Source organism: Ambystoma mexicanum, chromosome 10 (assembly GCF_040938575.1).
Source record: "Ambystoma mexicanum isolate Mex_15411 chromosome 10, UKY_AmexF1_1, whole genome shotgun sequence".
Classification (NCBI taxonomy): domain Eukaryota; kingdom Metazoa; phylum Chordata; class Amphibia; order Caudata; family Ambystomatidae; genus Ambystoma; species Ambystoma mexicanum.
Window position 1 is genome coordinate 691,865,043 of NC_090932.1, and position 12,209 is coordinate 691,877,251.

The 12,209-nt window shown below is 43.7% G+C and overlaps 1 protein-coding gene across 8 annotated transcripts in view; it reads left to right on the forward strand.

Moving 5' to 3' along the window:
- Nucleotides 1–12,209, forward strand: part of TRIP12 (thyroid hormone receptor interactor 12) — a 2,051,777-nt gene that overhangs the window by 19,552 nt on the left and 2,020,016 nt on the right. For all 8 annotated transcript variants that reach the window (XM_069618297.1, XM_069618300.1, XM_069618299.1 and 5 more), the window contains exon 2: nucleotides 11,628–11,734. The gene's annotated coding sequence lies outside the window, so the exon portion shown is untranslated. The remainder of the gene's footprint in view (nucleotides 1–11,627; nucleotides 11,735–12,209) is intronic.

The following is a 12,209-nucleotide window of genomic DNA, read 5'->3' on the forward strand; positions in this document are numbered from 1 at the left end:
TGGGTCCTTGCTCTCCTGTGAGCCAAAGTGACCGGGTGCCCGACCCTTTTGCTGCCCAGTCCCTGCGAAAACCAGTCCAGGGAATATCCTTCTAATGGAGCTCTGTGCCTTCTCTAGGGCGGAGTAAGTCCTGATGAATTGTGCCATTTACTTGGCAAAGGCATCTCCAAACAGTAGGCCCGTTGTGCCCTCTCCAGCCTCGTATGAGGCTAGGTCGCTGAGCTTGCTGTCTATTTTTATTAGTACACACCTCCTCTCTGAAGACAGAGCGCAATTTGCGTTTCCTTACAGACAGACTGCCCGTTGAGCCCAGCTTCCTACGGCTCGTGCATCCACTGGTGTGCTTGTGTCCACTGCATTTTTGGCCAGGTCCATAATTTTCGTGAGCATGCCTGTGATATCTAAGAGTTTATCTTGACCTCCCAGCCAGACTCGGTCCACCCCTTTCCTAATGTCTTTTGATACTTTGACAAAAGTCACTATCTTTGGATCTAGATCTGGGGTGTCAGTCACTTTGCCCGGCAAGTCAGGCCTAGGGCACTCTGGCCTCATTCTGGACCAGACTTCTCTGTCCAATTGTTTTCTCATGTGCTGGGTCATGTACTGCGCCACTCTGGGCGACGGCTTCCAGTCAGTGGATCTGGGGTGCCTTATTGACTCTAGGTCGAACATGTCGGGTAGACCCTTTTCCTCTTGTTCTGGAGGCTGCTTGAGGATGTTGGTTCTTTGAGGAGCTTCCTCTTCCTCCTTGTTGTCCAGGGCCTAACCTGCGTCCTCTTCTCGCCCCCCCCCCTTTATTGTACACTCCTGGGGCAAGGGGTTGAGAGCCTGGCACTGTCGCCCTCTTTAGAAAGGCTTCCTTCAGCCTGGAAACAGGGTCAACTGGCTCTTGGGCTCTCAGATCCACCCCGTCTGCGTGCCCCAAGGGCGTCAAAAGTTTGTAGTCCTTGCCTTTTTACAGCCCTGATTGTCAACCCCTGAGACTGGGTGTCCAGCTGAGGTTCCCACTCCGGGGCTGAGTGCCCTCCTCTTCCTGGATCTCTCCTGCTCTGCTTTTTGCTAATTAAGCATGGCTTCTAACTGGTCCAGTCTTTGTGTCAGTGGCAACACTCCTTCTGACCTTGCCTGGGACAATGAGTCATCTAATACTTTTTAAAAGCTGAGGTAGAGGTCATCTTCCACTCCTGTGGGCTCCTCCACCCACTCTGAGCTCCACTGAGCGGATTTGCTTCTTGACCAGCTGGGCTCTTGATAATGTGCCATAACCACACTGCTAGCCCTCATGAGCTGTTGGAGATCCTCAGCTGACAGAATATGCCCTTGAGGTGTCTGCTTAGCGAACCGTGTGCCTTTATCACTTTTTTTTTAGTTTTTGCTAAAGCCTTGTTCGCGCCACACCGTCAGGATAACGTACACCCTTTGTGTCGTGTTTCACTTCATTGAGGCATGGTGCTTGCCGGTCCGTGATTTGTTATAGAATACTTTCCCGCTGGGTCCTAGTGCCCCTTCGGGAGTGTGCCAGCCGTATCAGAGCTCTGCTCCTGCCGGGTCTTAAGCCTGCTCACTGTGAACAGAGGCGGCCCGGCTGCCTCAAGCGGGCGCGATCTCCTGCGGCTCTGGCCCGACCTAACGTGAGGGAATAATGAAACGAAACCAAGGTGAATACCTCGCATGAAAAAACGATGTCTTGTCAATGCGTACGAACGCTCTGTAAATGAACGCGAGCTCAGCTGTGTATGTCATACACCAATCGTCACAAATGGCTTAGCTTATCCTACCCGGGCACATTATAAACACTATCCAAAAGGCGTGTTACACATAACCTGCACATGCAATTCCAATTAACGTTCTATATATCCAACGTGATATCAAAATCCACTTAACTTGTGAAAGCAGCAACAAAGAAAGAGGAGTTGGGCTGGCAAAGGAATAGAATTATAGGCTATGCCAGAGGCTGATTGGGTGAAAGGACACCCCAGGAAGACCAGAGGGTTATGGAGATTGGTAGTTTCTAGAGACTGAAGATTAAAACGTTACTACCCCTTTTTGTGTTTTAGCCTCCAGAGGAGCTTGGAGTAAACAAAAAAATGTGTTGGCAAATTTTTAAAAAATGTTATGAATTTGAAATGCCGTGGAAGCAATAATAAAGAAGATTAAGCATAATGGTCACATCATCTATCGACATAGAATGATCAAACTGACTTTTTGACTATGGAATACTATACTTAGTTTGATTACCATGGATCTTGCCTAGACCAATGAGTTATGCCACTGGACTAATTTGGAACTATTTCCTGACTACAGATTATCTACCTTGTGATTTATTTATTTAAAAAAAAAAAAAAAAAAAAAATTCTCGCACTTATAATTCTGCTTTTTTTGCAGGAGGCAACACTGCCTTGTTTTTGTCAAGCTTTTTAATTACTTTTCCAGTTTAATGATTTGTGCCTACCCCACATCTGGCAAGATTTTTGAATGACATTTCCAAATTGCAGTATATACATAAGTATTGACAAATTCTAAATGGAACTAATGGGAACAACCTGTGTTTGCCTGGAAATATATGTTGGTCCAGTGTTTGAATTATTAGTATTTTCTATTGGTGGGAATATGTAATGCCCGATGTATTTAGGAACTGTTCATACGTGTTACTGGGTTTATGGAGATTGAGGTTGTGGAATTCCATTTGTAATCTACAAGCCACGCATGCCAATTGCCCACATTTGTATTTGAAGGGCAGCGCGTGACTGAGTGCACACCTGTAGGATCCGCCATAATGTACTGGTGAAGCGCTAACGCCAACAATTAGCCATTTCCCAAATGTATTTTTGTAGGTGGTCTTGAAACACATTTGCTAGGAGGATGGTGACTCCTACGTGGGTTCCAACCCTGTCTAAAAGCCATAGACGTGTAGAAGATGCAAATCTGACCAAATTGAGGTTTTGATAGCGAGACCCAAATTACTTGGTTTTTAATTTTGACCAGTCTCTCAACTGCGTCCATAGATGAACTCGGCTGCTAAAGCTTCCTTCTACATCTTTGGAAAGCTATCTTTTCCTCGCACTGTAGTAACGGCCATTCCTCGACTTGATTACGCCAATACTTTAAACCTAGGCCGCCTCCAAAACTTGCTTTTTGGGCCAACTGTATCTTTCTATTGCCCCTGCAGTGTCTTTTCACTATATGCTGTTGTGTTTTTTGTTTTCACCATTTAACTTGAACAAAAACTTACCACTCTGGCTGACCCCATGGTTCTGCTTTGAATGAGTTTGCTTCATGTAGGAATCATAACATTTGTTCCTCTGGACGCGTTGGCAAACGTGCATTTTGTTGGTAAACCTTTGTCTAGAAGAGTGACCTTTTATGAAACTAAATGACTGGTTCTGTCTCTTGCCAGTGTTTGTTTTCTCTTGCTTATGCTTAGCTTGTACATGGAAAATAAGTCCAAACCATCCAGCCCCCGAAATTGGGATCAGTCCCGGAGGACACAATCCCATCCTGGTGTTGAGATGCAGAGATTGCAACTGTGGTAGTGGCGGCTTCTAGTACAGTGCGTCGATGTGATTAAACAATGGAGTATTGCTTACATTTCTGTCTGGAGTTTAATGCAAAGGTTTATGAAGGAGCCGCTCCAGGTTTCCATTTGCAGTAGCTTGTAGGTGATGGACATTAGCATGAAGGCTTTTTCTGAATGACGAGGCAATGGAGGCCGGCTACTGCTGAATGTTTTATAGAATTGGGGAGCCCCTCCCCACCCCCCTTAATCAATGCTGTTCTACTTTTTATGCAGTGGTCTCCTATATCTGCTCTAGATTGCTTCTAATTACATAGTGTGCACTTTTCTGGTTTGTCCCTGAACTACATTTTAGACTCTTGGTGATGAGCAAAATTAATACTTTGATGTCCACTACGTCTGTCCCACATCTTAATACGATTAATAGCTCAGTTAACCATACTAAAGCAAGGTTCAAATTTGAGATTTGATGAGCAGGAGCTAAAACAAGCTCCTGGGTGTCGGCATCACCCAGTAGGCCGGAGCTATCGCAGGGGAACCAGGATCTACCAGAGATGCTCCTAACATTCTCAAATACTCAAAATAGTGTCACATTTAAATGTTTGGAAGGCACCAGTTGGCCCTAGGAGTCAAAAGTAGCTTTTGGGTTCAAGCTAACCAGTCTCTACTATGCTAGGGGCAGGAGCTAAATATCTCACAGCTCCCCTCAATTTTGAACCCTGCAAAAGCACAACATTCTTTGAAATCTTTAAGTTTACGAAAGGTTATGTTTGTGAAATAACTGTCATTATTACAAAACAAATGTCAATAGCGATCGTAGGCTAAGGGAGGCTTCAATCACCTAATATTGGAAAAATTAAAGTCTTTATTTGGTTTTCGACTGCAGTTCTACCTTTTAGTCTCAATGAGGTTTGGTTTTTATTTGGCACTAAAGTTGCTTTGGAAGTTTAAGGGTTGCACAGCATGTTGACTGAACTGAAAGCAAAAAAGAATGTCCAATGAACAATCATCCATAGGACCTTGGGTCACCAATGCTGTAGTGAAGCCTACTGTAGAATTAAATCAAATTAATATATTGTTGGAAATATAGTCCATAGATTGCCATTCATCTGGCTGAAAAAACAGACTTGCCAATGCTGTTATTAATGTCTTTTAATATTAATAAAGTGAGGAGTCTTTCTGAAGAAAGACTGGTTTTTGCCAACCAAAGAAGTAGCAATTTGAGAGATTTGCTGGTCAAAACCAAACCTAAGAAAAACACAAGCCACAATTCAAAGAAGCAAGGAACTTTTCCCTGCAGGTCATGCAGCAACTGTAACAACATTAAAGGCCACACTGTGACGCATCCCGGAACAGGAGAAAAAAATCGGCATCAAAAGCTATTCAACATGCATGACAGAAAAAATTATATATTGCATTAGGGCCCCTGTGGCTTGTTGTATATTGGTCAAACAAGTAGGAAAGCACGAGTTAGATGGAACAAGCATAAATCAAATGTAAGAACCAAAAATCAGCACTCTCCAGTCGCTAGACAATTCAATCAAGCAAACCACCAAGTTTCACAAATGCGTTTTCTAATTTTGGTAGTCATCGATGTTTCAAACAGTGGGATGAGTATAACCAAGAAACGACAACAACGTGAAGCATATTGGATAGTGGGACTAGACATGGTCTCCCTTCGGGGATTGAACGAAGAACTTGATCTGCACTGCTTCATTTAATCTACTTGGATTACTAGTAAGTCTGTCCAGGCTGTCTCCAAAAATTTGGAAGTGGGCACTCAAGCAGAAAATGGTCCTAGTCTCTCAACACATTCCAGGGGAACTCCATGCTGTAGCAGATAATCTGAGCAGAAATCCTCTAACTGATGAGCATGAGTGGCAAATCAACAGATCTTCTAGATGAAATCTTCTTCATTTGGGGTTATCCTCCTTTAGACTAGTTTGCCACAAGCCAAAATGCACAATGCCCAGACTTCGCATTCGGGTTGCCCCAACCACAGTCCAAGGGGAAACCCTTGTGGATCACCTGGCCAGGGAAATTTGCTTACGCCCCCCCCCCCTTTTTCCACTCCTTCCCTGCGACACCATTCCACAGCAGGCTAGTCCACAAGATGCATCAGGAACAAGACACTCTAATCCTGATGGCTCCAATGTGACCAAATATGAGGTCAGACTTTAGCCGGGCATAGGAGACAGACTACCAACATCTCCTCCATTTGCACTTTCATCCTGTGCTTTCTACATTCATTGGCATGGAACATTTTGCTTACAAACAAACTGCCAGTTAAATGTACAAGTGAATGATCTGTTTTCCATACCTTTTGCATTTATGTCATAGTGAATGTATAACTATGCTTTTGTGTTCCACAATGGACATTATAGATTGTCACATATAAAAATCTACTAAAATGTTTTGCATAAAGAAAATAAGCATCAGCTAATTAATAAAAAGCTGCAATTTTGTATAAAAAAAGTTGGAATTTTGTACATGAATGGTGTATATGAATTGGAGATAACTGTTTGACAGCAGCAAGCATGCTGTTTCTTACAACGGTTGCCCAAACTGCACGGGCACCTGTAAGGGTCTAAAAACCAGTGTGCACTGAATTCACCCTGCACACTCCTGAGATCCATAGAGGGCAGGACAACCCCCCTTGTTACAGCATGGGAGAAAGACTATCAACTTTGCCTGTAGGGGAATCGCAGAGGTTGTAGAGTATAGAACGTACAGGGTCTCGTGGCCTACCTAGAGAGTCCTTGTCCTCAAAGGGGAAGTCACTCCCAGTGAGGTTCAGCTTGCCTAAACACCTAGGGAGGGTCTTGCGGGCAGAATCACCTCCCTAGCCTGAATGGTGGTGGCTCCCCCTTGGGGAGAAAGGACAGATTCTCCAGATTCGTCACATTACTCGCTCAAGAGCGCATATAATACGTGTGTCAAACTCAATTGAACAGAGGTCTCATTTTGGATTCAAATACACTTCTTGGGGACAGAACGAGGTCTATAAAAATGAACAGGATAATGGTAAAGGATGGCAGCAGGTGGACTTTTAAAGTGGCATGGCAATAAGGTTTCTCCCAAAATGGTGTAAGAAAGCAAAACGAGCAAGCCGGAAGGTTACCCTTGTGGATCACCTGGCCAGGGAAATTTGCTTACGCTCGATTTTCCCCCCCTCCCACCCCCTCTTTTTCCACTCCTTCCCTGCGACACCATTCCACAGCAGGTTAGCCCACAAGATGCATCAGGAACAAGACACTCTAATCCTGATGGCTCCAATGTGGGCAAGACAACCATGGTTTCCACACCTGCTCAAACTGGTGATGTGCAAACCAATCCAACTTCCATGCCCCTACAACCTGCTGTCCCAACATGAGGGGACAACGCTCATCCACATCCTCAATCTATGAACTTGGCAGCCTGGCTCCTGAAGTCCTAGTTTGGGCTGTTAAACCTTCCTCAAAGATGTATGGATATCCTAAAGGAGGCACGGACAACAAACACCACACACTATTACTTCGATAAGTGAAAAAGGTTTGTGATATGGTGCTGATCACAATCCTTAAATCCTATTCATTGTTCACCATCCAAGATTCTACACTACATGCTTTATCTACTAGTCTCTGGCCTAGATAACTCCATCAAGGTACACCTAACGGCTGTTTGCGTACATCACTTTGCAGAACAGTGTCTTTGTGGAAAGCTCCTGTTATCAAAGCTTTCCTGGAGGAAGTAGAGGGACTAGGCCCTCCCATTTCTAGCCCTCCACCAGGTTGGGACATTATTGTTGTGATCTCAAAGCTCATGGGTCTGCCCTTTGAGCCTATGGCCAAAGCCAGCCTCGGACACTTAACCTACAAGACCGTTTTCTGGTAGCCATCACCTCAATAAGACGAGTTAGTGAGCTACAGGCATTATCTGTACAAGACCATTTCATTATCCCCAAGGAGTCCTTCGCACATATCCTAGGGTTTCACTGAAATTCATATTTCAGTTCCTGGTCAGTCAATCCATTGAACTACCTACTTTTTTTCAAAAATCCATTTAACTCGGCTGAGAGGAGCCTACATACACAGATGTAAGGAGGGCATTCCTGTACTATGTAAACAAAACCTGTAAGGAAAACAAACTAGCTATTTTCTTCTATAGCACCTGGTAGGCAAGGTGATCACATTTTTAAAAAAATAAATAAAATAATCTCCAAATGAATAGTCAAGTGGATACAGCTGTGCTATTCACTATCAAAAACCCTATCTTTCACACAGAGCTCACTCTACCAGAGGTACTGAAGCTACTTGAGTATTCAATCCAAACGTCGTCCTAGACGCTATTTGCAAAGCAGCTACTTGGTGTTCCATGCCTAATTTTACTCGGCACTACTGCTATGCACTAATCTATGCATAGCATTTGATCGAAGCAGATCCACAAACCTTGGAAGACCTACATTTCTCACTGTAATCGTATTTCTGATGCTTGTATCTGCTTGGATTCACATGCGGCCCACCCTTCCTTCCCCTCCTGGAGTAGGAGGTGCATAGATGTTTACTTGCTCTATTGCTAATTCTTCTGCTTTATTACATCTGTACACGCTACACTTCATGCTTCCTCATGTTTCCTCATGTCAGAACCATCTAAGGGACTTCAACATGTGAAGGACCATGGGTTCAGTGGACGTGTAAATGGGGATGGTATTACTGCCGGTAAATTTCCGAGTTTCAAAAACAAATTGCGCTATGCTCTGTGGCTACCGCTAGATGTCGGCCTATGCAGAGCATGTGAATTTAAGCAGATACAAATATCAGAAATAAGATTACAGTGAGTAATGTATGCTATAAAACATTTGTTGTAGGGACGTTAAGGTGAGAACTTAACACAACAAAACCCCTGAAATTCAGCTTAAACCTGTTGCGCAGCCTATGACCACATGATGACATCACTGATAATCTCATTAATTACATTACAATAGTAACCTGCATTAAGCATGGCTTTTAGCCATGGTTGGTGTGCATGGCCAAATATATTGTAATACATTAATGGGTACTAATCAATCATGTACACTGGCCACAACCTTCAGCCATGTGCACTGTAGGTTTTAAAACAGTAACCGGCCACAAACCATAGACTTTGTCCTTCACCAGTGGCTACAGCCTTCAGCTGTGTTCACTGTATATTATACACTAAGCAGCCACTAGTCGTGGGCGTTAGTAAAAGACTAGCCAGTGGCCTCAGCTTTTGGCAGTCCCCACTATATATTCTAACATACATGGGCTATCAGCTATGGCCTTTGACCATGAGCAGTTTGTACATCTTTTGGCATGCCCACTGTATATTTTAAATAGCCTGCCATAAGGTGTGGCCTTTAGACATGCCCACTGTGTATTATGCAACACTAACCAGCCACTAGTTATGGCCTTCGGCCATGCTGACTGTATATTATATACACTAAAAAGTACCTAGCAATGGCCTTCAACACAATACTTGCCAGTGGCACAGCCTTTGACCGTGCTGACTGTATATTGTAACATATTAATGAGCACTAGCTATTGGGCTTTAGCCATGGCCAGGGACTACAGCTTTCCGCCTTGCGCACTGTATATTTTAAAACTGCACCGTACCACGGAGCGTGACTTTTAACCATGTATATTGTTATCTTACAACAATGACCACTAGCTATGGTGTTTGGTGATGGCCAGTGACCACAGCCTTCGTCCTGGCCAAGCCAACATCCCAAATTGTTAAGAAAGTTTTAATGCGCAAACTTATTCAGGTTATGTCTAATGCCATTATTATTGCTATCTGTTATATACAATGTAATTGGTGTTATCATTGTGGTCATAGGCTGTGCAACAGGGGGCGCAAAGTTAAGGTGGCATTAGCTGAATTTCAGGGATTTTGTTGCGTTAAATTTTTACCTTAACGTCTGCAACTAATCTATTGTAATTCCCTCTAAATTGTCATTAAAATACTACTTTTCAAACCTCAGTACTTGTATATATCTTTGTGCTTCGTACACATGTGAGATCATTTTGAGTAAACTAATCTAAAAAATTGATATTTCTTTAAAAAATCTTTTTATTTTCAAAATAAGTCCAGTTTAAAACACGATCAAGGACTTCTGTTGAAGCTCCCACACTTGAAATAGAAGTACTTAAAATAATCGAACAACTATTACTTAAAGTAGGCTGGGCTTCTTTTTTAATTGAATTCCAATACTTATTCAAAACATTATCCTTTTTTTGGAGGTAAAGGTAAGAAGAGACTGTATACCCAAATCCTCCCATACAATTCAAGTCTCTTATCTCGCCTTTACTTGGCCAGTTCCCGGAGGTCTCATGTTTTTGTAGTTCCTTTCAGTCTTTTTTTTATCTGGGCCGTGGGACTGTGTTGTCTCGGCTATGGATGATCTGGTACGACTGTCCGACCAGGGTGGACTGGGGCACCGATTTTATTAGAATTTTCAGCTCGGTTTGATACAGTTAACCACTCCATCCTGCTGGATTGCCTCGTCCTAGCTGATATCTCCTGCCTGGTACTGACATGGTTTTCTTCTTTCTTGTCAGATGGGGCCCAAACTTGTTTTCTTTTTTTTTCATTCAAAGTTCCTCTGTCTTGTGGTGTCCCCCAGGGCTCTGCTTCATCCCCTATTCTTTTTAATTTATATATGCAACCACTGATTGGTCTCATTCACTCCAACAGCTTCTGGTGCTCGTCATATGAAGATGACCCACAGATGCTAGTCCAGCTGATTCTTCTGCATACTGAAACGTCCTCTTAGTTTAGGAGTTGCCTGGAGGCTGTTGGGTGGTGGAGAGGTTCCAACTGGTTTAGATTGAATGGGGACAAGACAGAGGTTCTCATGGCTGGCCCTTCAGCTGCCGCTGCCCTATGGACCCCTTCCTTCTGGTCTCTCGCTGGAACCCTTTCCTTCCCCAGCAATGGCTGTTAGGGATTTGGGAGTGTAGCAGTCTTCCTCACTTTCTGCGGAACCCCAAAATGGTGCCATTTGGCATGGACAACATCTACAGTTGAAGATACTTTGGAAAGTTCTTCCTCTCCTTCCTAGACACTTTCATGCCCGGTGGTAGCATCACTGGTAACCCGTCGCCTTGATTACTGTATTTGGCACATCCACTGCATCTCAAATGACCTCAGAATTTGGCTGCTCGAGTGGCTACTGGCTTCCCTTACGGCACGCATGCCACACCTATTATACGGAATCTCCATTGGCTTCCAGTGATGAAGCGCATCAAATTTAAATCCCTGTCGCCTATTGTGCCGAACATGGATTGGGAGCAGAATATCTTCGGGCTAAATTCCAGCTTTTTGTTTCTGCCGGGTACTTAGTTCTCAATTGGCTATCTTTTTGTGATTCCACGTTAAGAGTTGGTTAGAACTGGCGACTGTGCCTTCTGGGTAGCGGCCGCTAAGCTGTAGAACTCATTACCGTGGGATGTCGGAATCCTAGGGAATCGCCTCATGTTTAGGCGGGCCCTAAAAACTCTTATTTTAGCTGCCTGGTGGCACTGCCTACTCTGGTTAGATCATTGGGGCCAAGATGCCTCTGGCGAATGCGCGCTCTATAAATTTGATGATAATACAAAATAATTTGTGTTTCTACTAGCGGGGACCAAGTCCTATCCATTTGCTTTTTATGCAACTTGTGCTATGGAATATTTTGTGGTTTTAATGCAATGCTGTAGACTGTGCAATGGTCTTGTTTTTCCCCTCTTCTTCTTGATTTTCCCCCTCTTGTAACTGTGTACACATTCTGGCGTCCTGGTCTGCAAATCTGACACATCCTCAGACAAATCCTTGGCAATTGGAATTGCTACACATGTACATTTCTAGAACTAGCATGATGAAAAATGCTCCTCAAATGTTTCTTTCATATATGGAAAAACTTTGTTTTATATGCTTTGCTTGAAAGTTGTGATAATCCCCCCACGCCCTGCATATCTACATTGTAATCGCAAACTTAGTTTTGGTCTGTCATGTGTGTTGACCAAAGCATCTAAAGAGGTTGTGTGCTATAGTAAATAGGCAAGTGTTCTTATTTTTGTACTTGAACATTCAGATTTTTCATTTGAAACCTAATTTGAGCGTTTTTTTTTTTCAGGTGTGCTGTGAGTGGCGCATATGAGTACTGTTTTCAGCGCTTTCCCAGAGCGTAAGGCTATGCTTGTGGGCAGAGGCATGTGGCTGTTTTGAATCTCGGCCAAAATTGTAAGTGTCATTTTCTTTTGAACTTTTAGCATTCATGTTGACTCTCAGCAGGTCACTTGTGATTGCTACAAGGTTTGGATCAGTAGTTCACTACCTCACATGAAATTACAGTAACATATTTGTGTTTTTTACTAAATTATATGGCATTTATAATGCGCCTATACACGTGTTTCAAGGCGTGAATAGGCAGTGCAGGGGCAACAGAGGGAAGATGAGATAACAATCCTACTAGGCCAGGTGTCATTCAGATCGCAAGTGCATGTGAAGGGGGGGGGGAGAGGGTAAAGTGTGGGGGAGGGGACAGTGCAGTACATGGGGATAAATATAATAAAGTACGGTCAGCTGGTGGCAAGTGCAAGGGTAAGTGCAGACATCGGGAGTCAGGTGCTGGTAGTGGGACTGTAGGGATACAGAAAACAGTCCTCAAGTGCAGGGTTTGCCAGGAAGGCAGTGCAGGTGTGCAACTGGTGGGGGA